Source organism: Dama dama, unplaced genomic scaffold, assembly GCF_033118175.1.
Source record: "Dama dama isolate Ldn47 unplaced genomic scaffold, ASM3311817v1 ptg000184l, whole genome shotgun sequence".
Lineage (NCBI taxonomy): Eukaryota > Metazoa > Chordata > Mammalia > Artiodactyla > Cervidae > Dama > Dama dama.
Genome location: NW_026870984.1, coordinates 345042 through 357500, shown reverse-complemented (window position 1 = coordinate 357500; position 12459 = coordinate 345042).

Sequence of the window (12459 nt, the reverse complement as noted above, 5' to 3'; positions counted from 1 at the left end):
CGTGCGTGCGTGCGTCCGCATGGTGTGTGCGTCTTTTATTTCGCACGCACGCACACACACACACAGGGCTACCTTCAACATGAAGGGTGTGTGTGTGTGTGTGTGTGTGTGTGTGTGTGTGTGTGTGTGTCTTTTGTTTGTCCTGTTACTGTACGTTGCACGGGGTCACAAAAGGGGTTTCTCCTAGTATGTTGAAAGGTGGTGACAGGGACGGGGGTGGTGGCGTGTGTGGCGTGTGTGGCGTGGCCCACTTGGACGCCGGGCCGACGGAGCTCCGGGTCGACCAGCCGGCCGGAGCCCACTTGGCTTCTGGGCCGAGGGAGCTCCGCGTTGACCAGCCGGCCGGGGCCCACTTGGCCTCCGGGCCGAGGGAGCGGCGGATCAACCAGCTAGCCTGGCTTTGCTTGGCTTCGTCCCAATGGGCTGCTGTATGGCCTTGCGTTCCCGGGTCGAATTGACCTCGGCGGCCGGAGTCGCCGGTACGACCCGTTCTCTGGCGTTTGCGTTTTCTTTTTAAGATGCGTGGAGTTTTTTCATTGCGGTTATGTGGGTTATGTGGGTGATGGGTGTGTGCCTTTCCTTTTTGTTTCACTGCCATAATACGGAGGGGTACTTTCAACATGGAGTGTGTGTGTGTGTGTGTGCGTGCGTGCGTGCGTGCGTGCGGGCGGGCGGGCGCGTGCACGGTGTGTGCATCTTTTGTTCCGCACACACCATACACACACACACACACACAGCGGTACCTTCAATATGAAGGTGTGTGTGTGTGTGTCTGTGTGTGTGTGTGTGTGTGTGTGTGTGTGTGTGTATACATGGTGTGTTCGTCTTTTGTTTGTCCTGTTGCTGTATGTTGTTTTTCCCAAAAGAGCCGTCGTCGGGGTCACAAAAGGGGTTTCTCCTGGTATGTTGAAAGGTGGTGACAGGGACGGGGGTGGTGGCGTGTGTGGCGTGGCCCACTTGGACGCCGGGTCGACCAGCCGGCTGGGGTCCACAAAAGGGGTTTCTCCTGGTATGCTGAAAGGTGGTGACAGGGACGGGGGTGACGGCGAGGTATTTCTCGGCGCGGGTGCTCGCGCCGCCTGACATTGGCCTGCGGTCCCCCTCGGATGGGAGAGCATTCCGCTGCCCCGTGGGTGGGGAGTCAAGAATCTTTCTCCCTCCCGCCCGCTCTCCTCCCGTCCGTCCGGTCGTCGTACCTCGCCCAGGGACATTCTGCAGAAGTGTTGTCGTGTCCCGTTCTCCTGTCCGCGTCGGTGACTGAGCGTAGAAATGCGCACTAGGACGGACCCTGTCTGGCAATGAGTCCCCGCCGGTCGCCCCCGGAGCTCCCGTGCTGCGGCCGGCTCCCTCGACAGCTCTCTGTCGGTCGCTCTTTTAGATGGTCCGGCGGGGGGGCGGTCCGGCGGGCCGCCCGCCCCAACTCTTGAATGCCCTCGGGCTGTGGAAGGAGGCTGTGTGGGAGGGGCACCTTGGGCCAGAGGTCACGGGGAGGGTGGACGGCTAGCCAGTTCGGCTTTGTGGCCTGGGTTGGAAGTCTCACTTTAGAAACTTGCTTGATTGGGAGAGCAGGTGTTTGAACTCAAGTGGAATGGGCTTTTCCTCCTTATTGGCCTTGTCACTTGGCGGGCTGGCGGGCTGGCGGGCTGGCGGGCTGGCGGGCTGGCGGGCTGGCAGGCTGGCGGGCGAATCTCCCTTCTCCCGCCAAGAGTTTCAAACAAAGACACGAGAGATCACCCAGACCCACTCACTCCGGTCAGGTTCAGAGCCAGAACGGCAAGGATCAAAGCTCGCCTGGTGACACCCAACCGCCTGCCCGCCAACTCGGAACACACTCCCCGGTCTGCCTGCCAAAGACAAGTGGCTGGATGGTGTTTGAGGGGAGGGTGGCAGACTCACGTTTCATGGGAGTGGTCTTGATCAACGGAGGTGATGAGCTCAGAAAAACACAAGTCCAGCCAAATGTTCAGGAGGATGTCCATACATGTTGGTTGTTTTTGGCCTGACTCTGTGTCTCTGTCTCTGACCGCACCACCCAAAGGCACGCATCCCCGATCCCGTCTCTGTGTCTGTCTGTCTGTCTCTCTCTCTCTCTCTCTGACTGTGTTGTCCTTTGCGTGACTGTGTGTGTCTGCCCCCGCGCACCCCACACACACACGTGGCACCTGTACACAACACACACACGCCCCCGCACACCACACAAGCAACACACTGTGCACGCCACAGACACACCCCACGCGTGACCCCACACACAGCGGCCCCACACCACCCACGTCGTACACCACCCACCCCACCTCTCTCTGCTGTCCTTTCTGTGCAGCAGGGGCAGAGTGTAGGGTGTGTGGGAGATACGCGTGGGGTGTCTGGGGTGTGCCTGTCACTGGTGCGGGTGGGAGGGGCCGTGGGCAGATACACACACACACCCTCTGACTGGGTTGTCCTTTGCCTGGGTGTGTCTCTGACCGCCCCTTCTCGCACCCTCAGGCACACACCGACAGGCATACCCCACACACCCTGGCCCCCCCCCCCCCCCCCACACACACACCAACCCCCTCCCACCCCCACCCCCCCCCCCACACACATACTCTCTGTGTTGTCCGTGGTGGGTCGGGGATGTGTGGCCGGGGCGTAGGCGAGTGGGGCGTGTGTGGCGAGGCAGAGACACAGCCAGGCAAAGGACAACACAAGTGGTGCGTGCGTGAGTGTGTGTGTGTGGCTGTGTCTCTCTGCCCGCCCCGTCTCACTCGCACCACCCTCAGGCACACCCCCACACACCCCGCGCATACCCACACACACCCCACCCCCACATACCACACACACACCCACAACACAACACACTGCCCCCACACACGCAACACCTGCGCATGCCACAGACACGCCACGCCACGCCACACCACACCACACCCACTGTGTGTGTGTGTGTGTGTTCCTGTTCCCTCCCCTCCCTCCACCTCCACAGGACAGGAGTGCCTTTAGATGAGTCTGCCTGGTGTTAATACACCCTTGACATGATTTCTACAGTCTGACCTGTCCCTCGCTGCAGACGAGCAAACCGACAACAACTGAAAGCAACGGTGTTTGCCACTTGGGGCACACCTTCCACAGTCTCTAGTGAGTGACACGCCACCCACTTCCCCGAGCCAATCCTAGGAGCCTTCACCCAAGGCTCTTGCAAACATTCTTCACATCTGTCAGTCCTTCCAAGTCACCCGCCATCATCAGGCGAGGTGTAGAGAACCGATGGAAAAACTGGAGGAACGACTTCTTCCATGGGGTGAGAGGAAATGAGGAAGGAGTAGGATGCTAAAGGTGGGATGCCTGACTTCTTGACGAAGCGAGGATCGATCGGGTGGGGGGGGGGGGGGGGAAGAGGGGCAGGACTGTCAACTTAGGACGTCCGGTTAACACGTTGCACATATAAACGGTACATCAAGACAATCAACAAGCACCCATCAAAGTGCTTACAGGGCAGGTAGTAAAAAAAACAAACAAAACAAAAAATCACAAAAAACAAGCACCCCGCTATGCAGCCCAGGAGAGTGTAGACATGACTTTGCATTAACCTCTAAGGGAAAAGAATCTGAAAACCTGAAACGAACACGACTTTGTAAACCCACTCGATACTTCATTTCTGCCATAAGGGTGGTGTCATTTGCATATCTGAGGGGATTGGTACTTCTCCGGGCAACCTCGATTCCAGCTTGTGCTTCATCCCACCCAGCGTTTCTCATGATGTGTACTCAGCATGTAAGCTGGATAAGCAGGGTGACAACATATACAGCCTTGATGGACTCCTTTCCCTCTTTGGAACCAGTCTGTTGTGTTCCATGTCTACTTCTGACCTGCAGAAATACCGGGGTTTTGTTTGTTTGTGTTTTGTTTTGTTTTTTTAATTCCCTAACCTGAATGATACAGCAAGAGAGACAGAGAGAAGATGGAGGGGGGAGGGGGACGGGGAGCCTGGGGGGGAGGGGGACGGGGAGCGGGGGGGGGGAGGGGAGCGGGTGGGCTAAGTAAGTAAATAAATAAATATTAAATAAATATAATAAGAAAAGGACCCTACCGTTCAATCTGTTGCTTCCCACACACAAAGCAAAAACAGAGGACCCAAAGGACGCAATGTTTACAATGTGAATTTTGAAAGAGGGACAGCCCCTTTGGTCACTTCATACACTACCCCTATCAGCAGAATGCAATCGTTTCTGTTTTTCCCTCTACCTGGTCCTTCCAGACTTCAGAAGCTCTCAGCGAGGGCTCTTATCTCCTTGGCGATAGAGTGATTTTTTCCCACACGTTCCTTAGGGGCCCGGAGGATGTTTCCGTGAAGCGGGGGATACACACTTCTGGATGGGAGAGTCCCGTGCTACGTGTGTTTGTTCCTTTCTTTGCGTGTGGCTCTTCACCCGAGAGGGGGAGTGGGTGGGTCCTGAAGTTTTCCGAGTGGCCTCCGATATCTGGGGGCAACCCTCTCTGGGGGGAAACATGTCCCATGTTCTCTTGCCCTGCTGATGGAGAACTCAAAAGGCCCTGTGCCTGAAGCCCTGCGGATGGAAGCTAGAGGACTTGGTGAACATTTCTGACAGAGCTTCCCCGCTGGCTCACACGGTCTAGAGTCTGCGTGCCATGTCTCTGCCCGCCTGCACCCACAGGCGCACCCCACACACCCACGCTGCACACGTGCACACACGGCCCCACGTGGCACCGGTACCCAGCACACGCACACACCACACGTCCCCACACACGCAACACACCTGTGCACACCACAGACACACCCCACGTATACCCACAGACACCACACGCGTACCCACACACACCACACACACACACCCTGCCCCCACACACCACACACACCGGCCTCACACCACCCACTCACTCAGTCACTCACTCACTCACTCCCTCTGACTGTGTTGTCCTTTCTGTGTGGGGGTGGGCCTGCGGGGGGTGGGGTTGGGGCGGGCAGTGTGTGGTGTGTGGGGGTATGCGTGGGGTGTGTGGGATGTTCCTGGTGCGGGTGTGAGGTGCCGTGGGCAGATACACACACAAACACACACACACACACACACTCTGGGTTGTCCTTTGCCTGGCTGTGTCTCTGCCCACCCCCTCTCAAATTCGCACCACTGACAGGCACACCCCACACACACCACACACACAACACCTGCGCACGCCACACAGACACACCACACCACACACACACACACACGCTGTGTTGTCCTCTGCCTGGCTGTGTCTCTCTGCCCGCCCTCTCTCACACTCGCACCACCCTGAGGCACACACCACACGCATCCCCACACCCCCTGCTCCCCCCCCCCCACACACACACTCTGTGTTGTCCTTCGCGTGTGTGGTGTGGGGCGCGGGTGTGGGGGGGATTGTGGTGGGGGGTGTGTGGGGGCGGGGAGTGCGGGGTGAGTGTGGGTGCGGGGAGCGCGGGGTGTGTGGGTATGCGTGGGATGTGCCTCCGGGTGGTGCGAGTGTGAGAGCGGGCGGGCAGAGGGACACAGCCAGACACACACCCATGCACACACTCTGTGTTGTTCTTTGCCTGGCTGTGTCTCTCTGCCCGCCCCCTCTCACACTCGCACCACCCAGAGGCACACCCCACACACCCCACGCATACCCACACACACTACGCCCCCACACAGCACACACAACACACTCCCCCCCACACACCACACACGCAACACCTGCGCATGCCACAGACACACCACACCACACCACACACACACACACACACACACACACAGTGTGTGTGTGTGTTCGTGTTCGTGTTCCTCGCTTTCTCCTTCCCTTCCTCATCGTCCCTATGCCCCTCCCGCCCCTCCCTCCACCTTCACAGGACAGAAGTGCCTTTAAGATGAGCCTGCCTGTTGTTAATACACACTTGACATGACGATTTCTACACTCTGACCTGTCACGCCTGTAACCTAGGGGGTGGTCAAACCTCCTTGGTACGCTAGGTATATAGCTTTCTCCGTGGAAGGTGGAAGCCTTCCTTCCATCCCTCGCTGCAGACGAGCAAACCGACAACAACTGAAAGCAACGGTGTTTGCCACTTGGGGCATACCTTCCACAGTCTCTAGTGAGTGACACGCCACCCACTTCCCCGAGCCAATCCTAGGAGCCTTCACCCAAGGCTCTTGCAAAACTCTTCACATCTGTCAGTCTTCCAGTCACCTGCCATCATCAGGCGAGGTGTAGAGAACCGATGGGAAAACTGGAGGAATGACTTCTTCCATGGGGTGGGAGGAAATGAGGAAGGAGTAGGATGCTAAAGGTGGGATGCCTGACTTCTTGACGAAGCGAGGATCGATGGGGGGGGGGGGGGAGGGAGGGGCAGGACTGTGAACTTAGGAGGTCCGGTTGAACACGTGCACATATAAACGGTACATCAAGACAATCAACAAGCACCCATCAAAGTGCTTACAGGGCAGGTAGTAAAAAAACAAACAAACAAACAAAAAAACACACACACACACACACACACACACACACACACGCAAAACAAGCACCCCACTATGCAGCCCAGGAGAGTAGACTTATGACTTTGCATTAACCTCTAAGGGAAAAGAATCTGAAAACCTGAAACGAACACGACTTTGTAAACCCACTCGATACTTCATTTCTGCCATAAGGGTGGTGTCATTTGCATATCTGAGGGGATTGGTACTTCTCCGGGCAACCTCGATTCCAGCTTGTGCTTCATCCCACCCAGCGTTTCTCATGATGTGTACTCACTCAGCATGTAAGCTGGATAAGCAAGGTGACCACATAACAGCCTTGATGGACTCCTTTCCCTCTTTGGAACCACTCTGTTGTGTTCCATGTCTACTTCTAACTGTTGCTTCCTGACCTGCAGAAATACCGGGTTGTTGTTGTTGTTGTTGTTTGTTTGTTTGTTTGTTTGCTTGCTTGCTTGCTTTGTTTTGTTTTGTTTTGTTCTGTTTTTTAATTCCCTAACCTGAATGAAAAGCGAGAGAGACAGAGAGAAGATGGAGGGATGGGCGGGCGGGCTAAGTAAATAAATAAATAAATAAAAATAAAATAAATAAGAAAAGGACCCTACCGTTCAATCTGTTGCTTCCCACACACAAAGCAAAAACAGAGGACCCAAAGGACACAATGTTTACAATGTGAATTTTGAAAGAGGGACAGCCCCTTTGGTCACTTCATACACTACCCCTATCAGCAGAATGCAATCGTTTCTGTTTTTCCCTCTACCTGGTCCTTCCAGACTTCAGAAGCTCTCAGCGAGGGCTCTTATCTCCTTGGCGATAGAGTGATTTTTTCCCACACGTTCCTTAGGGGCCCGGAGGATGTTTCCGTGAAGCGGGGGATACACACTTCTGGATGGGAGAGTCCCGTGCTACGTGTGTTTGTTCCTTTCTTTGCGTGTGGCTCTTCACCCGAGAGGGGGAGTGGGTGGGTCCTGAAGTTTTCCGAGTGGCCTCCGATATCTGGGGGCAACCCTCTCTGGGGGGAAACATGTCCCATGTTCTCTTGCCCTGCTGATGGAGAACTCAAAAGGCCCTGTGCCTGAAGCCCTGCGGATGGAAGCTAGAGGACTTGGTGAACATTTCTGACAGAGCTTCCCCGCTGGCTCACACGGTCAAGAGTCTGCCTGCTTCATGCAGGAGACCCGGGTTCCATCCCCGGGCCAGGAAGGTCTCCTGGAGAAGGACATGGCAACCCGCTCCAGTACCCAACTCTGACGTCTAGACATCTCCTTGACTGACTCCCCCTCCACCGACTGGTTTCGAATGAATCCACTCCAGGGATGAACCTGTGTGTTTCCTTGCTTTCCCTACAAGTGCCTCTGAGGAAAAAAATTACCTGATTGCTTGCACCCCAGGCCTGCTTTCCCGAACCTGTCTGTCGACCTCACAGCCTCCTGAGAGGAGATACGATAAGTGTTTCACTGAACGGAGGATCTGTGCTCGGAAACTCTTTCCACGACATGGAGGCCCGTACTAACTAACCTATTTGGTCCTTCCCTCGTTCCTTCCTTCTTTCCTTCTGGATTTGTTGTTGTTGTTCCCCCCTTTCTCCGCCCCCCCCCCTTTTTTTTGAGGTAGGGGGACTTCTCTCTCAGGTCCATGCACACGCCCACGCGCCGTTTCTCACGTACACGCGTACATGCATGCACTCACACACACAGTCACCAGTTCAGCTTTTCATGGGTTTCAGGGAAGTGTCAGAGGAGGGAACTGCTGGGGTCCAGAGCAGGCCGCCGACCCCACCCCACCCCACCCCACCCCACCCCACCTCACATGAACCTCCATGTCCTGTGGAGTGTTTTGGACTCAAGTAACTTAAGAACCAAGAACCGGCCAGCGCCAGAGGAATGCTCCACCCCTCCCTCCTTCTCTGTCTCTCTGAAGGCAGGCAGGAATGAAAACCTCCTTCCACGGAGGAAGATGTCAAGTGATGATGGCTGCTTCAACGCACGTCTGTGATCCTCACATGCATGAGTGGGGTTTCCTGGGTTACGAAAAGGAAGAGACTTCTTTGGCCTGACACAAGGTGAGTTTGTCCCTCAGCCTCCCGCCCCACCCCTAGCCCCCTTCCTCCACGCAGTGCCCAAGGGGCAGCCTCAAGGTGGAGAAATGGAGAAATGGGGGTGGGGCGGATCACCATTCAATAGAGAGAAGCTCGAGGCAAAGTCAAAGGCTCTGACTTGACTGGAAAGCTTTCTGCATTTGAATGAAGCTATCTGACGAGGCCCTGCAGGGGGAGGGTGGGGGTGGGGCCCACAGACAATAGCCCCTGCCTGTCTGCCTGCCTGCCTGCCTGCCTGCCTGCCTGCAGGCCGGCCTGCCGGGCTGAGGAGGCCCTCTGGCGGCGGCGGCGGGGCCATGCCCCCGACTCCTGCAACTCGGTCCCCTCAAGGAAACTTCTGGGGTGACTCCCTTGTCCAGGGAGTCATCAAAATTGGCCTGTTTCTGAAAAAGGCCCGAGTCACAGCTGTGAGAGAGTCCCTGGATCTCTTCTTGACACATGGATTGACCTGCACCCTCCCATCCTGTCAGATCCTTTGGACACTCTCAAAGAGGTCTTTGGCCTGGGCCAGAAAACAAGCCAAGATAAACAAATACGTTTTTGTCTGTTTTTTTTTTTTTTTTGAACAGGGCGAAAACGATGCAGGGCCGTGGATCGGAGAGAAACTTGCTCCTCTCACATGCGTGAAGGCAGGAAGTTCTCAGTGGGAGAGAACCTGCCTTCACTTTTCACTTCTCAGGGGGACCTGGACTGGTCCCCTCGCCTCGCACGCCCCCAACCCCTAGCCCAGCTCTACACCACCACTACCACCACCACCACCACCACCACCACCAACCCCCCCCACCCCCCACCCCTCCCCACCCCCCATCTCGTCTCCACAACGCCAGCCCCACTCCCACCCCCACCCTCCGGCCACCGAGGGGGCCCCGTGGAGGGGTGGCCATGGCCTTCTCAGCCCCTGTTCTGAGATGTCACTTGGGAAACCGCTCTAGGCCGAGATGCCAGATTGCCGCCCTGCTGCTTCGTGTCCGTCTCCATCAGCCATGCCCAAAAGGCACGTGAAATAATGGACAGCAAATAGTGCACCCAGAAAACACAGAATGATCCTCCTGAACACCACACGGCCATTTTTATGGATCCACATAGAGGTCGTTGATATCCCCGCTTGATGCATGAATAGTATTCACACAGACTCGATTTATTTTCGCTTTGATTGGGGGTGCCCTATCCAGAGAGATCACGCGGGTCAGAAAGCAAACACAGAACAGAGCAGAACAGAACCAAAACCACAGCCAAGTCGAGGGAGTGCTGAACCAGAGGAGCTCACACAGCCTACGAGGTGTCCCAGATTGTGAAGGAGCGTTTGTGCTCACGTATCTATGTGGAGGTCTGAAGGGTCACTTGCCAGCGATGCAGATGTCATGTGAGTGGCCGGAGATGTTTCTCCATAGGATCTCTTGGGATGTCGCATGCAGGCAGGGTGCCTGGTGCAGGGGCACCCTGGGAGGTCCGATCCCCCGAAAAGTTGGCATGTGGGGCGCAGGCAAGCACACAACGTTTTCTTGCAGGGAGGGCCGAGCGAGGAGAATTCAGGGGTCCATACCTCCAAGCCCCCAGCTGCTGCTGCTGCTGCTGCTGCTGCTGCTTCTTCTTCTTTTTTTTTTTTTTTCTGCCCCAAGCTTCTTGAAAGGGTTCCACGTAGCATTCTGAAAGGTCAGGTGAGGGAGGGACAGGGTTCGTGGTTGCAAACGTCTGGCTGTAGGAATTCTTTGTCTTTGGCGACTGTTCACCACGTGGGTCAGGTCATGAGGTTCCTATACCCCTTCCACGGGACAGATGTTCACTGGGGGAGTGGGAAGGGTCCACACTCCTGTTCCCACCGCTCCCCTCCGTGAACTGGAGTGCGAATCTAGATGGGCCTCTGACCACACACATCGCCGGGTTACATCACGCCGGTTTGGCCTTCGGTTCTCACAAACTGGCACTCTTGCTCCTTCTCGAAGTGTCCTAGAGAAGAAGACATCGGATTCCACATTAGATCAGCTTCTTTGACTAGCGAAGGCACAACAGACACAACAAGTGGGATGGATAAACACAGAAGTTGGTTTCCTTCGGACTATGGAGCGTGTGTGTGTGTGTGTGTGTGTGTGTGTGTGTGTGTGAGAGAGAGAGAGAGAGAGACAGAGAGAGAGAGAGAGACAGAGAGACAGAGAGAGAGAGAGAGAGAGAGAGAGAGAGAGATGCTTTTGTGGTTCTAAGGCAAGCACTGAGGAGTTGAGGCTTTCTTTAACGAACATATTTTCCTTCATTTCAGTCGTGATGGTCCAATGATTCGGATGACAACATTTCATGTTTCAGGGTAGATGATTTTAGAAGGCTGTGAAGGGACTTCCCTGCCTGGTGGTCCAGTGGTTAAGAATCCACCTGCCGATGAGGCAGGGGACAGGGGTGTTTTCGATCGATCCCCGATCAGGGAAGATGCCACTGGGCTCCGGGCAGGTTCGATACAAACCTATAGAATGGACAATGCCAGGCAGGCATGAAGGCGAGGGCAGACGGGGGACTCTGGACGAGGATGACTGACACTGACGTCTCCGTGTGGGTTGTGGCCGGCACACTCCTCTGGGGCAGGATGTTCCTAAGGCCGTTGCGGGAGGAGCAGGGGACCTAAGGGAACTCTCTGTCCTCTCTGCTCCATTTTGCCCCCGGAACCCTAATCTGCTCAAAGAGAGGATTCAGCCTATGGAAAGACAAACTCACATGTGAGTGAACCTCCTTTCTAGTTCACTTGAATTCTGAAAGCGTGACGGTCAGATTCACTCAACTCTCTGGATGTCTGTTCTTCCTGAGATCCCGGCCTATTCACTGGAAGAACACATGGAGCCGGATGAGATCTCCCTCTGCATGGCGGCTCCAGTGTGCACACATTTCAATGGCCACGGCTTGTGGACATCGCGCCGAGAGCCTAACCCCGGTGTTTCAGACGACGCCTGTTTCTACAATGGCTGAACAGTTCTAACTGTGGGAAGCCCAAAATTTGCCCCTGCCTGTTCGATCTGCAGGGACTCTGCAAAGAACACACGTGCCCGGTCGGTCTCATGACCGATCCCCTTTTTCGGAGCTAGCCTGGCGTGTGATCTGTTTTCCAGGCCATAGGCACGCACTGGCACTGGGGAGTTGTGTTCCCCCTCACCCCCCCCCCCCCGGCCTAACTCCTTATTGCCAAACTCAGACTTAAACTGAAGAAAGTAGGGAAAACCACTAGATCATTATGGTATGACCTCAATCAAATCCCTTATGATTGATTATATAGTGGACGTGAGAAATAGTTTTAAGGGACTTGGTTTGATAGAGAAGAGAGCCTGATGGACAGGGATGGAGGTTCATGACATTGTACAGGAGACAGGAATCAGGACCATCCCATGGAAAAGAAATGCAAAAAGGCAAAATCGTTGTCTGAGAAGGCCTTATAAATAGCTGTGAAAAGAGTAGAAGTGAAAAGCAAAGGAGAAAAAGAGAGATATTCCCATTTGTATAGTTCCAAAGAATAGCCAAGAGAGGAAAGAAAGCCTTCCTCAGTGATCAATGCAAAGAAATAGAGGAAAACAACTGAATGGGAAAGACTAGAGGTCTCTTCAAGAAAACTAGAGATACCAAGGGAACATTTCATGCAAAGATGGGTTCAATAAAGGGGAGAAATGGCATGGACCTAACAGAAGCAGAAGATATTAAGAGGTGGCAAGAATATACAGAAGAACTGTATAAAAAAGATCTTCACGACCCAGATAATTACAATGGTGTGATCACTCAACTAGAGCCAAACATCCTAGAATGTGAAGTCAGGTAGGCTTTAGAAAAAGCATCACTCTGAACAAATGCTACTGGATGTGATGGAATTCCAGTCGAGGATTTTCCAGTCAGGAATTTCCACATCCTGAAAGATGATGCTGTGAAAGTGCTGCA